We start from the raw sequence: 15,466 nt of genomic DNA, 5'->3' as shown, positions 1-15,466 counted from the left end.
ATTCTTCAATTGCCAACAAAATCTTATACATAACAGCTATGGAATGCACGATATTGTGGTGTGTTACAGAAAACCTTCAAAACATTAACTGGAAAGATTTTCAAGATACATTGATTGACAGTATAGTTTGAATTTTCCTGTCTGTAGAATGCTGACCATTCTAGTAGTCCTTTTAGTCCTTTTTAAAAATATTTTTTATCCATAAATACATTACAATTGAAAAGCATATGTCTCAGTAGTGTCGTCTGTTAGAATAATGCTCCTGGATACATTAGGAAGCTGGGAATCGTCCCCTCCTGGTGGTTGAAACTTTGGTTTGTAACCTTGTGGATGCATATGTTACCCACATTCAGAGACATGACATTTTTACATCTGAGCAAGCTGTCACTGGACTGATTCTTCCCTTCCCTACACTGGGTGGGTGTAACTTGAGATGAAATCCTACCTCCAGTGAAAGAGGAAAGGAGCATTCTAAAAGACGTTTAATTTTTTTATTGTAATGACAGCTGTGTGAATCTGCTCCAAGGTTTGAAGTGTCAGAGGAAGCCCTGGGAGAGAAGGATTAATGGGCAGAGGGCAGGTGAAGCAGTCAAAGGTGCATAATAAATTAGCGTATCACATAGTTGCACAATTTATCACATAGCTCTCTATTTCATCCCATTTATCACCACCACATATGTGCTTGTATGTATGTAATGACTATGGTCACATGCACTGTGGCCCAATGCTGTGATAACCGAAATCAGTGATAAATTGCATAGATCAGACTTCATGTTTCTCATTAAAAATTGTTTTAAAAGGTTTCAAGGCATTCAGAAGAAACAGCAGTAAATTTGTTCACTTTGGCTTCATCAAAGAGTAAGGCTCAGATATTAAACCTAAATAACCACTATAGCAGAAACAGGAATTTTATAAGAAAATAAAATTCACCCATTTATACTATGCTGGAATTAAAGAAAGGCAAGGAATGACAAATGATCTTTTCTGGCCTACCAATCAATTTTCCACTCTTTTTCCCATCTCTGTACAGACGGTATTTTAGGGATACCACAAAGTACTAACTGAAGTTACCGGGCTAACCTGTAGATTTTTATATCCACTTACATAACAAAGTTTTCTCTGCATTAGAGTGGTAATCTGTTATGCAACTGCTGAGAAATCAGTTTGTAGTTTTGAAGACATGTTTATTGGTGTTAAAGTAAAAAGACTATGTGCAATTATTTGAAACGTTGAATGTGGAAGACAGTATTTCCCTAGAGAAGGAAGATCAAAGGGCTGTAACATAAGCAAGAATTTTGATTAAACCTTAGAAGTGTTTGATATTTTAAATAAACAAATATTGACTCCTTGATTAGGTAATGATACGGTCCTTCGTGATGCAAGCCTGGAGAGCTCTTTGCTCATGCTAGCTATGTAAAATCTGCCCCTTCTAGTGCTTGCCTGATAATTTGCATGACCTCCATTATCTTCAAGGGGAATCTTGAGATTGAGATTGATGAAATTCTTGTCTGTTTTTCTTTCTTCTTCTTTTTCTTTACATAAATCCAGCGACCTATGTAAACTGACTGGAGTGGAACTACAGCCAGATGGGGACACCAAGAAGAAGAGAAAGGATTTCAGCTGGCAGTAGCTGTCATCACTGCAGACTGACAACAGGGGAAGTTGTTGGACAGAAGATTGTTTTCCACTGCTGTATAAAAACTGACTACAGCTGATACAGGCCTCCCAAAGTGTATCTGAGGTTATTTTATTGCTCTTATTATATTCGTTTCCCCAAAGCAAAATGTTGATATAACTCATTTAGGAGTTCTCATTTATTCAGAAATTCTCTTCCAATGCATTCTGCGAGTGCCATTGCAAGAATGGTGGAAGTTGTAATATATTGTAATATTGGTGGAATTTTCCCCTCCAAATATAAGGAGGGAACTAAAATTACAGTAGAAAAGACAAAGTATCATGGCATGATAAATGTCGTCCTGTCTAACATCCTCTGCTGTGCAGGAATATATTTATTTTTTCAATAAATACAATTCAGAACAGTTTTCCTTCTATGAAGCTGTCCCTTGACTCTCCCGTATAATGCAGGAGACACTGGGAGATGTCAGAGGGCCAGATTTCTTCAGTAAGCATGATTATAAAATATTTCTCTATCTCCTCATTAGCTTCCTGAGATTTTTTTTCTTAACTGTGACCGTCTTGGGTTTTTTCTTACTTTCTGGGCAATTAGTGAGAGAATTCTAACAGTGACATTGTCTCTTTCCTTCAGTCTGTATTAGACTAAAAGCAGGTTTCTTTTATTCTCTGACTAGAGTGGCTGAAAGAATATAGTCTTTCATGGAGCACCTTCTTGTCTTTTTCTGTTTCAAAGCTGCAGTAATGTAGAAGCTTAGCAGGCCTACTGACTCGGAGGCTATTCCTGTTAACTGCCTAGGGGGCTTTGTTTGCTTGTTTTGAGCTCAAAGAGGCACTAGACAAGAAAGTGGAGGGCAGAGGCTTTAAATCCTACTAAGGGAATGTGGTACAGCTATATTGCTGCTTTACCTGATGTCATCCTGGAATGCCGCAGGGGAAGAGGAAGTTCTTTTCCAAGTGCCCCTTCCTGCTTATATTTCACACAAACCTAAATCATTAATTATGTCTTGCATGAGCATGAGCATCTCTTATTCACAATGAACAAAAGCAGAAGATTTGTCCCGGCCTTGGGTGAAAGCAAAGAACTCTATCCAAAACAAACAATACAAAAGGGCAAGAACTTTCCATATAAAGCAGCTAAGGGATCTGCAAAGCTGTTCCATAATATGTTGTTGCTGAATACTGACTTATGTGTCTGTTAGGTAAATATCATGCTGTCATTCTGATGACATACTATCAAACCAGCAAACAACAGTTACAACAACATTTACATTTATTTTGGGGAAATACTGTTCCCGTCTATGTGGCACTGCAAGACTGACTTGTTTTCATTTTATCAGAAGACCACTGACGATGGGAAAAATATGGTGATGAAATTTCTGTAATCTAAGTTGGTCAGTTAATATGAAGCCTTCAAAGCTGAGGGATAACTCAAGTGTAGTCTGCTTATCTAAGTCAGAATATGTTCTTTACTAGATGTAAAAGCAAAATATAAAATACCAACTCACAAGCAGTTTCCTTACAATCAAGAAAAAAACAGGGCTTTTAAAACTCCTGTGAATAGAAAAATTATTGTCTACTGGGCTGACATATGAAATAAGTTGCCTTTTCTCAGCAGGAGATACAGTTCAGAAAAAGAAACAGTTCCAGGTTCATTTTTTAAGGAAGCCATTTAAGTTTCTTTATATCCTAGCTTTTCTATACTTAGCTGTAATGTCAGTGGCATCACTGTATCCTTATGAGAAGACAATTGACATACTTAATGGCTACAGGTTTTGATGCCAGGTTGTGCTGTGTATTGTAATAATTGCTTCTTTTTCTTTTGATGCCGCCTTCTCAAACAGGATGCCACAAAGGCAGTAACTTTGTCTGCAAGAATCTTAAAAGCAAGAGGACTATATTATCCTTGCAGAGGTGGAGTAAATTTTGCATGCTTTGTGTTTGAGGACTAACAGATAAACAACCCTTTGGGGTACTTTTATACAGTAATTCACCACGGGATTATAACTCTCTTATCGTTATGACCCTCATTGGACCACCAGGAGGAAGGAGCAAATCCACAGCCAGTAAGTTTTAAAGCATGTACTTCTACTGAGGAAGAGAGACCCAAATGTGTTGTCTAAGACTGTCCCAGGATCTTTGAGTTCTTTCAGTGACTGCTAACATGAACCATTTTAAAGTTTAACACTTAAGATTACAAAGCCAATATTCTCCAAGATTCTAATTCAAACTGGTGAACAGCTTCAAGGCCATTTATCTTTTGATGCAAGCAAACCAGATTATGTGTTTAACATACACGTTACATCAAAAATGCCAACTCACAGTCTGCAAGAGAAATGTACATACATATTTTATTACACACTTATTAAAAAGACATAAGGCCAAAAATAACCAAACATCTTCTAAAAGCAATCTGATAAGTGGTGAGGCATGTTAATGTTATTAACGTGTTTAGTGCTGAAATGACCAATAGTTATTGTGATGAATATGAAAGCTTGCATTATATTCTATCTACCTTTTTCTTTCACTTCTATCTACCTTTTTCTTTCACTGTGTCATTATGGCCATATTTGGTACATATTCTTACATTATGTTTCCCATTGCTATATTGGTCAGAAGACAAGCAGTTCTTAAAATTTTGTCATTAACCTTCATTGCCTCAAGCGTGTTCAGCAGGTACAGTTAAAGATACAAACTTCTTGTCCCCATCGTATTTATCTTACCTTTCTTCTAAATTTGAGTTGAAAATAGAAAGAAAAAGAAATCTAATTACATCCATCTTAGCACAGATATCAGGAGTACACTAAAATACCTAGGGAAACAAAAATGGAATTGTAATATTTATTCTGCATCTGTTATTCTTTAACTTGACACTGACTCATCATATCATACTATGTCATACATATAACAGTTTAACTTTGGCTGTGGATATTATTAATCTCTTCTTAATATTAAAAAAACCAACAACCAACCCACCACACAAAAGTATACTGACTGCACACTGTATTACGTAGCCTGTTCCAGAACTCCATCAAAACCAAATACACAATAATTAATACAATAATTCTCATAACCAGGTTCCTAGGATAAACAATTCAAGGGTTAAAATTGTCACAGTAGGCAAGAACAAAGAGTCACTACCATGACACTACTTAGATTCTGTTAGTCAATTCCTCTTTCTTCAAACTTCAGGGCAGTGACAGGCTCATTCATTAATAAAAAAAATAAAATAAAAAAAAAACAAAACAAAAACCCCCCCCAAAACTACTCCCTAAACCTTTAGGGTTGGAGGCATTTCTTCTTATACATGGTTACGAGCAACCAATGTCTGAAATGAACAAAATGCACAGGCAATGGGAGATGCATGTCCAGAAGAAAATTTAAAACTTACCAGCTAGAGTATTTAAAAACAAAACGTAGGCTTTTTTCTCACCACAGCAGTGTTTTCAAGCTCAGCTGCACAACACACTTCTTTTCTTAGGCTTGAGAAAACTTGAGTCATTTTGGGAAATTCAGTTCGAGTTTCTTAACATAAAGGAAGGGAGGTTTTTATCCCAATCATTTTGAACAAAATAGACTAGCTAGAGAGCTTCACTCCTAAGAAAGAACTGTTTCGTAGACAGATGGAATCTCTTTCCTCACAGATTCAGAAATTCTGATAAATTTGAACTCTGGTAGTGTGACCACCCATGCTAGATGTAACAGGGATGCCAGCTGTGTAGATATTCATCTCACAGGACAAGAAACAATATTAATTTCCCTTAAAAATTCAACATAAAGTCAATATCCCCAAAATCTATGGATTTGGGAATGACAGATCCATTCAAATTAGCAACTCTGAAAAGTTAAGCATTCAGGAAAGGATTTTAATCTCTGGAAACACAGAACACAATAAAGATGTATGTATTGTTTTTCATTTAAGACAGATCTGGATGACAATTAAAAAATTAGTGTTATATCTATATGCAAAATAACCTGAACATTGATGGTATATTTGACTGCTGAATCTGACCTCTGCTTTACAAAGAATTCAAAGAGATTTTCCTGAATGCACGTTATAGAATTACCTTTGGAAAATGGTATGTTCCCTGAGAGAAGACATGTAATTGCAAGTGAAAAACAGGTTTAAGAGAGCCACTCGCCATATTATAAATATTTTTACCCACAGCACTTAATACCAGGAAATTAGAAAATATATCAGTTTGGCATCATGGCTGGAAATTTTGCCTTCAACTCACCTTTTCTGTGCCCCTGTTCTTCGCGTATCAAATGGAGATAACACCATCTTTTTTCTGTCTTGTGCCGTTAATGACCTTTTCAAAACAGTGGCTGTGTCACATATATCTACAATGCCTGTAAGTGAGCTTCTACTCTCTGCATTATCTGTAGATGATCTACATGATAAAATAAGTAATAATAACAAGATCACATCCTGGTCGACATAGAATCTCAGAGAACTGAAACTTTCAGGACACTGCACACTATGAAGTACAAGAAATGTACTACAAACTCTTACTTCCAAAAAAGTCTTATGTTTGTAATATAGAAAAGCAATTTTTCTTGACTTTCTTTTTCACACCAACAATTATTTTTAGCCTAATGCTGGAAACCCTAAGATTCCCATTTCCTCCAGTGAATTTTAAAATAGGCTTATTATTTGACTGAATAAAGTCAAAGCAATTGTTCACACCAGGACAATTACTTGCACAGGTTTTAATCCACCATGCCAGGACCTTAATTTACCCTGCCATTTCACAACTGTGTTCATATAACCTGAACAAAGAACAACAGAATGGGCACAAAAATCTTACAAGTCATCTTCCACTACTTTTAATTTCCCCATCATTACTATATGACTAGTACTTTGTCTTTCTTTTTACATTTCTTTCAGAGACTTCAAAGAAGAAAAAAAAAAAAAGAAAAATATCGTCCATGTTAAAATTTGAAGGTAGAAAGCAGCAAGAAATTTCCTACATTCCTTCTTATTTTTCAGCTAGCAACCCTAGAAAGGAGTTGAAGGGTCTAATTATAATTCTTCACACAATATCAACATGAACTTTAATTCTTTAAAATAACCAGCTCACAATAAAGTTTTGCTATACTTCTGTTTTGCAGAATTACAGCATATTCAAGGCTGTATATTAACCAATGTATCTGATTGGTGTTGAGGAATACAGGCTTCAATAAAATGTGCTGGTACAATGTGGTTTTGGTTGCAATTTGAAGGCAGAAAAAGAATTAATTTGAAATTTTGTCATTGAATATATGATCATTTACTTATCAGAGAATATGGCCAAATAATGTCAGGTTCCTAGCTTCCTTAGCTTTTTTACATTAATTATTATTTCCAAAGAATAAGAATAAATTAATTGGTATCAGTAGCATTTGGAAAACATGAAGGAACTTCTTTGAATTTTGCCTGAACCACTTATCCAACATACTGAATATTTACTGTAGTGACCTTATTTCTCGTCTCCTTTTTTTATGCAAACACAGCTCTAGTTGACAGAAATGCTACCAGAAGCTTGAAGAAATAAAGGAAAAGGAGGGAAAAAATGATAAAATTATGTGATCCTCCTCTATTCTCAATATTCTAAAATATCTTGTGCTCTTACATTTGAAAGTACCAAACAAGGTTTTACCGACCAAACAGTACTGGAAATTAATTTTCTTTACATACTTTCTGTTATTACTATGTGTTGGCTATATTTGGCTAACATGTTTGGCTGCTCTCCCATTAAGACTAAGAAAGTTTTCTGCTGACAGCTAGGACTATTGGGTCCAGAAAAATTTGATTGATATACCTGGGTTTTTATACTTCACACCTAAGTAGCACCCAGAGAACAACACATTGCTCAGAAAAATACCAGAATATGTCAGTGTCTCCAGATATTATACAATAACTCCAAGGGAAAGGTCGTTCTATCATAATGTCAAATTTGATGTATAGTTAACTGGGTGACATCACTTTTTCATAGCCATTTTCAGGAATAAAACTTATTGTTGTGAAGTCAATGAAGATGTCACCATCTTTTCTATTCCTCTTGCAGTTTTATTAGGCAAGTTAGGCATTACTTTTATGGTTGTCCATGAGAAACCGAGGAATTTATTCTAGCATAAGTTATAAAAGGTGTATTTGTGTTGTAATGGCATGTTTTAATTCAGTTATTTAATTTACTGTAAGATAGTTGTTTTATGGCAGAACCAGTTGTGGTGTCTCATGACAAATGCAGACATGACCTTGAAGCATGCTGAAGTTTTGCACCACAGACCAAGAAATCCAGCTATAAGTACATTTTTAGCTATTTGTCAAGGAAGTGTACAATAAGATGTCTGTAATTCCTCCTTGTCATCCACATCATTGTTATCTATACTTGCCAATGTGTGGCAAGTTGTGATTGTCAACTTGACATCTTCGATGTGAAAAAAAGCACATATAAGATGACTTTGTTCAGTTCTCATGAGTTGGGCTTGATTCATATTTACTTTTGCAATGCTTAGTCCTACGACTTCTTAATTCACTGATACAATATTTGAGTTTTGACAGGGGAGTACCATGGTCTTGCCTTGGCCAAGAGCTGGATACCACACAAAAAAGGGCTGAATGTGGTAAGCCATTACCCACATAACAATGCAACTAGAACTGACTGTAGTGGGCCTTCATACAGACCATGGATGAGCAATGGAAAGGAGAACACCACCTGAAATGGGTAGGAAGGTATACAGTGATATCATCACAGATGGGATAGCGTCCTGTGCAAACATTTGGCTATGAAGACTATTGGCATTAGAGAAGCAGAGTGTGGGCGTCATTGCAACACTGATGTCCAACTCTGCATAGGAGCAGAGCACGCTGCTTAAGGTGAAACCAAGCCACCACCCCAGAGCCTGGCTCTGAAACTCATCGGAGGGAGCATCATCTTCTCCAGGGCTTGACTCTCCTGACTCTTGGGACCAAATATTGGGGTGAACCTCAGGTGACGGTAGGTGTGTGTATGCATGTGTGTATGTAATGGGAAAAGCTTTCCTTGGCATCACCTATCCCTCACTTGGTTCACTTAGTAAATTCAACTTAGCAGTGTGACACTGATGTTCCTTTCTCCACCATAACAGAGCTACATTGTTTCTTTTTTAAGGCAAATAACATTTTTGTGGAACTTTCACCAGAAACTGCAATGCTCACATAACTCAAAACTACCTGAAAGTGATAGTTACGTACTTTACAATTGACAACCATTTAGAACCTGTCAGTCAGGAAGAAAATTATTGTTCTTTGTGCATAAAATGGCAATTAAATTGTGCTTCTTGTGTTTCAGTTAAAAGACAAGCATCTCTAGACCACAACTTAAAGCATCAGAAAATAGACAGATTTCCGGGGATAAATTCTGATTTCAGTTACATCATTGCAAATTCAGAGCAAGTCTATTGAATGGAAAAACTTTAAAATGAATTTACAGTAACACTGAAACCAAAATTTGGTCCCTTCCTGCTCATTTCTATCAGCATTTGTTCCATATTTAGCTATTGTTACTGCTTTCCATCAAACAAAATTAAAACCGAGTCCAGAAGAAATGTTGGGGTTTTTTGCCATAGATCTTTTACTATCATCTGATATTCGAAAATAAATAGGCTAACTGAATGGACTTCATGACATACTTTTCCTAACTACACATCTCTGTTTTATATGCACTCCAGAAAACATGACTTAAATAAAATCTGCTTAAATTATAGAAAGGTGGTTAAAATTATAGCTGAAGAGTGTTAAAGATGTTTTTTCACAGACTGAGCAATTAGAAAAATTACATTTCATAGCATTCAAACCTCATACACTAACACCAAGTGATAGAGTATAAATAAGGAACAAGAGGTCTGTTCTCATTACAAGACGTTTGAAGAAAGATTAAGGGTTGAACTTTCAAACTGGAATGAGAGAGACAACCTTTGCTAATGAGAGTTGATACACTGCACCAACAAATAGCTGTCTAGAAAACAAGGTAAAATGTGTCTCTCTCTTTGTTGCTCTCATATGTTGAAAATGCTAGAATATTGCAGATTAATAAAGATATTTCAGGTGTCATTCAGGACATATTAGTAAGACAGTATATTCAGGACCCTAGAATATATTAACAAAGAAGTTGCTCTCATCTGAAAAACAGTAGGAAAATTAAATAAGTTATAGTACTGGTCATGCACTGAAATACTCCTGAAGGGACACGTTTGCTTTTCAATATGTGCATTATGATATATCCCTTGTGCAGCCTGATACTTCTCAAATGCCACATTATTTTCAGCTCTACCTTATCAAGCACGGGAGCTCAAAGTAAAGCAGCCCACAGAATATCTTCTATGATAGGTCACTGTCCTCCTAAATATGCCTAAACTCTGGACGTCTCATCCTCCAAGAAACCATCCCTTACAAATGGTAATGCCTTTTCTTACAGTAACTAAAGATGCCAAAAAAAGAAAAGCATTTCATTGTTTTATATGAAAAAGCCTGCTTTTCTTAAATCTTTCTCCTCCTTGCTCCACTGCACTTAAGAAGTACCTTTGAAATAAGCTTCTTTTCCATTTCAGGCATTCTTAATTGTATTTTCGAGATATCAGCTTCAAATATTGAAAATTCAATTTGTGTTTTATTGTACATCAATTTTGATGATTTTGATGATTGATTTTTTAAAATTTTAATGGAGTGTTCTATTTTTCCTGTTGACTCTTTCTAGAAACCCACACTGACCTTTCTAGTGAGGGATAAAATTTATACATCCAATTCTCTTTAGGCCATATCATTACTGATTCTAAGACCAGATAAACTAATTCAAAATTAGAAAAGCTCTGTGCTGTCGGAACTAGAGTAATTTTGGTACCCAAAGCTAGATCAACACTATTTTACTTACAGTCTAAAATTAGCAGGCATTCATAATTAAAGACCTCGTAACCAGCAAAACAGGGCTGAAGGGTACCCATCTCAAGCAAAGTGACAAAAATAAGGAAGTGCCTACAGGACAGTATTATGGGGAAAGGTCTCATACCTTTTCTGGAAAATCACTACGACTAGGTGCCTCTCTGAAACGCCTGTACACTAATGCACACACCTTGGGGAACAAACAGGAGGAATTAGAGGCCCATGTGCAGTTGCAGGGCTGTGATCTCATTGGGATCACAGAGATGTGGTGGGATAGCTCACATGACTGGAGTGCTGCAGTTCCTCAGGAAAGACAAGACAGAAAAGTGAGGAGGGAGAGTTGCCCTTGGTATGAAAAAGCAGTGGGAATCCATGGAGCTCTGCCTGGGGATGGGCGATGAGCCAACTGAAAGCTTATGGGTAAAGACTAGAAGGCAGACTAATGTGGATGATGTTGTGGTGGGTGTCTGTTAGAGGATGCCTGATCAGGAAGAAGTCATCGATGAGGCCTTCTTCAGACAATAGGAAGAAGCTTCATTTTCACAGGCCAACATCCTCCTTTGGGACTTTAACTGCCCCAATAGCTGCTAGAAGGGCAACACAGCAGGGTACAAGCAAGCAGGCAATTTCTGAAGTGCATTGATGTCAACTTCCTGACACAGGTGATGAGCTGATGAGAGGAGGTGCTCTGCTGGACCTCATATTTAAAAACAAGAAAGAACTGGGCAGGCATATGAAGGTTGGGAGCAGCTTTGCCTGCAGTGACCATGAGATGGTGGAGCTCAGGATCCTGAGAGGAGGGAACAAGACAAACTGCAGGATCACAACCATGGACATCAGGAGAAGACCTGATGGTCTTCTTTTCAGGGATCTGCTAGGAAAATCCCTTAGAGATGGTCCTGGAGAGAAGAGGGGCCCAGGAGAGCTGTTTGATTTTCAAGGATCACCTCTTCCAAGCTCAAGAATTTTCCATCCCCATGAATACAGAAAATCAAGCAAAGGAAGCCTGCATGGATGAACGAGATGGTCCTGACAGAACTTAGACATAAAAAGGAAGCATACAAGAGCTGGAAGCAGGGTGAGGTCACCCAGAAACAATATAGAGACACTGTTTGAGCATACAGGGATTGGTTAGGAAAGCCAAAGCCCACCTGGAGTTGAAGCTAGTGAAGGATTGAAGGGCAACAAGAAAGGGTCTACAGGCATATCAGCAGCAAAAGGAAGTATAGCAACTGGGGCAGTTTGTTAACAGGAACACTTAAAGAAATTGGACATACACAAGTCCTTGGGACCTGACGCAATGCACCAACAAGTGCCGAGGGAGCTGGCCAATGTCACTGTGAGGTGACTCTCAATAATCTTCCATATGTCATACCAATCAGGGTAGGTTCCTGAGGACTGGAAGGAAGCAAATGTCACTTCTATTTTCAGGATGGCAGGAAGGAGGAACCAAAGAACAACAGTCCAGTCAGCTTCACTGTGGTGGATTGACCCTGGCTGGATGCCAGGTGCCCACCAAAGCAGCTCTATCACTCCCCCTCCTCAGCTGGACAGGGGAGAGAAAGTATAACGAAAGGCTCCTGGGTTGACATAAGGACAGGGAGAGATCACTCACCAATTACCACCACTGGCAAAACAGACTCGACTTGGGGAAAATTAATTTATTATCAATCAAATCTCAGTAGGGTAATGAGAAAATAAAAGCAAATCTTAAAACACATTTCTCCACCCCTCCCTTCTTCCCAGGCTTAACGTCACCTCCGATTTTCTCTACCTCCTCCCCCAGCAGCGCCAGGGGACAGGGGATGGCGGCTGCGTTCAGTTCATCACACGTCTCTGCTGCTCCTTCCTCCTCAGGGGAGGACTCCTCACACTCTTCCCCTGCTCCAGCGTGGGGTTCCTCCCATGGGAGACAGTCCTCCACAAAATTCTCCAACGTGAGTCCTTCCCACGGGCTGCAGTTCTTCACAAACTGCTCCAGTGTGGGTCCCTTCCACAGGGTGCAGTCCTTCAGGAACAGACTGCTCCAGCGTGGGTCCCCCATACGGTCACAAGTCCTGCCAGCAAACCTGCTCCAGCATGGGCTCCTCTCTCCACGGGTCCACAGGTCCTGCCAGGAGCCTGCTCCAGCGTGGGCTTCTCATGGGGTCACAGCCTCCTTTGGGCATCCACCTGCTCTGGCGTGGGGTCCTCCATGGGCTGCAGTGGATATCTGCTCCACCATTAACCTCTATGGGCTGCAGGTGGATATCTGCTCCACCGTGGACCTCCATGGGCTGCAGGTGGATATCTGCTCCACCGTGGACCTCCATGGGCTGCAGGGGACAGCCCGCCTCACCATGGCCTTCACCACAGGCTGCAGGGGAATCTCTGCTCCGGTGCCTGGAGCACCTCCTCCCCCTTCTTCTTCACTGACCTTGGCGTTTGCAGAGTTGTTTCTCTCACATATTCTCACTCCTCTCTCTGCTGCTGTTTCTGCAGTTTGGTTTTTTTTCCCCTTCTTAAATATACTATCACAGAGGCGCTACCACCATCGCTGATTGGCTCAGCCTTGGCCAGTGGTGGGTCCATCTTGGAGCCAGCTGCATTGGCTCTATGGGACATAGGGGAAGCTTCTAGCAACTTCTCACAGGAGCCACCCCTGTAGCCCCCCCACTACCAAAAGCTTGTCACGCAAACCCAATACATTCACCTTGATCCCTGAGAAGATGATAGACTCAGGAGTGATCCTATCAATATGTACCTAATAGGAGGGAGTAAAGAAGATTGAGCCAGACTCTTCCCAGTGGTGCCCAGTGAAAGAACAAGAGGTAATGAACACAGACTAAAATACAAAAAATTATATTTAAACATAAGAAAAAAACTTTTTTTTCTTATACCTCCCCACCCCCATAAGGGTGATTGAACTCTGGAACAAGTTGCCCAGAGTCATTGTGGAGTCTCCATCATTGGAGATATTCAAAACTCAACTGGACATGACCCTGAGCAATCTGCTGTAGTTGAGCCTGCTTTGAGCAGGGGGGTTGGTCAAAATGATCTCCAGAGCTCCCTGCCATCTTCAACAATTCTGTGATTCTGTGACACCATTATGACTATGGGCAAAGGACTACAAAGGGTATCATACATCTTACAAACTACCAGTTTAAAACAGAGGGAAATTATTAGTAAAATACTATGACAGTCAGTGCTGGAACAACCAGTCAGCTATCAGAATGAACATGAAATACAGTGATTTATTTTGCTAATGACAAAACTGAAGGAGATCAACCTAATCCTGACAGAGTTCGTTGAATCAAGTTCATAGACTTGAATGGACATTCAGCAAAGGAAGATTGAAACAATAAGAGTTATCTTAACCTTCCAAAGCTGTAGGATCTGCAACCATTGTGCTGGACTATTTGTTAATGTAGACATAACCTGTGATGAAAGGGAACACAGCACCAGTTGACCCAGGGGACACAGGAGTCAATGTCTTGGTTTGATTCCAAGAGAATTGTTATCATCTACAATGGAACTCAGACCTTTGCCTATAAAACTATTTTACCTATAAAACCTATGTTTGATAAAGCTCATGGAATATGAGGATGTTGTGAATTATAGCCTACGCAAATCACATGATTGACAAAAAGCTGTTATAAAAATATACAAGATGTATATGAGGAACATCTAGGCTCATAGTAGGACAGGGATTTTAGCTATTTGAAAATAGATAAGAAATAGAGAGAAAAAGGAAAACATGCATAGAAATAACATATTTGTGAAGAAGAAAGAGTAGTATCTACATAGTTATTTAATCTATTGATATAATCTGAATAAGAAGCAATAGATACAAGTAAAAATGACTGGGCAATAATGGACTGGATAGTGAGAAGAATCTCTTCTATAGAGTACTTTGTATAAGATATAAAGGTACAACAGGGTAAGTCTGAAAAGCTCTTTGGAGGCATACTTGAATACTCTTCAATAGTTCTGAAAATTCTAAATTTTTGTAACACAACTGTTAACAATGTTCTTTGCAGTTTTCTCACCTACATAAAAAGTTCTGGAGTAAATAACCTTAAATAAACAAGCAATTGATGAAATATATCACAGCATTTATTCGCTCTTGTTTCAACTTACTCCAGTTCAGTTAAATCATTAGTTATACTTAGTATATTATTTATACTTAACTCTGGTGTATTATTTACTCCATAGGTGTGTTAAAATACAGATTTTTCCCTTACATTACCTGCCATCAGGGTCAACAGGGTTTCTAGCAACTACCCTGAACAACAAGGAGTGCATCCACTAGCAAAATAGCCAATTAATATTCTGAGAATTCCAGAGGGAGTTTAAAGCTTGATCATTACAAATTTGGAGTGGCATGTTCAGTTTAGGCAGATTAATTAAAATATCCAGGTACATGTTGTTATCATATTGAATTTACATCTTTTTATACTAAGGCTGCATTAGTTTGATAAAATGATGTATTAATCCCAAGAGGTGCTAATTAGGTGCTAATAAATACCACAATGCATTTCAGGAAAGCTCAATAGGACATTTTACTCTAAATAGAAATATTGTCAGTCAGTGTCAACACAAATATTATCTCTTACTGATAAACACACAAAAACCCCAATTCTATTTTCAGACAGACATAGGATAATTACTTAAAACAACAAGGACTAATCAGCTTCTTCCGGTGCATTGACTACTTATTTTTGTATATTTGGCAAGAAGAGTTATTTCTTCAAGCTAGAGTAATCATGATATCAGGATACAGATATCATTATAGCTGATGGCACATGTATCTGGTCAGTCACCCTAATAGCCTAGTAAAATAACCTTACAAAATTATTAGTTTTGCAGAAAATCTTCCCATAAAAATGAGGTAATTTTAGATATATCCTTTTAGTGAAGCTCTTTCTAAAGCATTCTTTTTTAAGCAGTAAG

This window comes from Mycteria americana, chromosome 7 (assembly GCF_035582795.1).
Source record: "Mycteria americana isolate JAX WOST 10 ecotype Jacksonville Zoo and Gardens chromosome 7, USCA_MyAme_1.0, whole genome shotgun sequence".
Taxonomy (NCBI): Eukaryota; Metazoa; Chordata; class Aves; order Ciconiiformes; family Ciconiidae; genus Mycteria; species Mycteria americana.
This window is presented reverse-complemented; position numbering follows the sequence as displayed.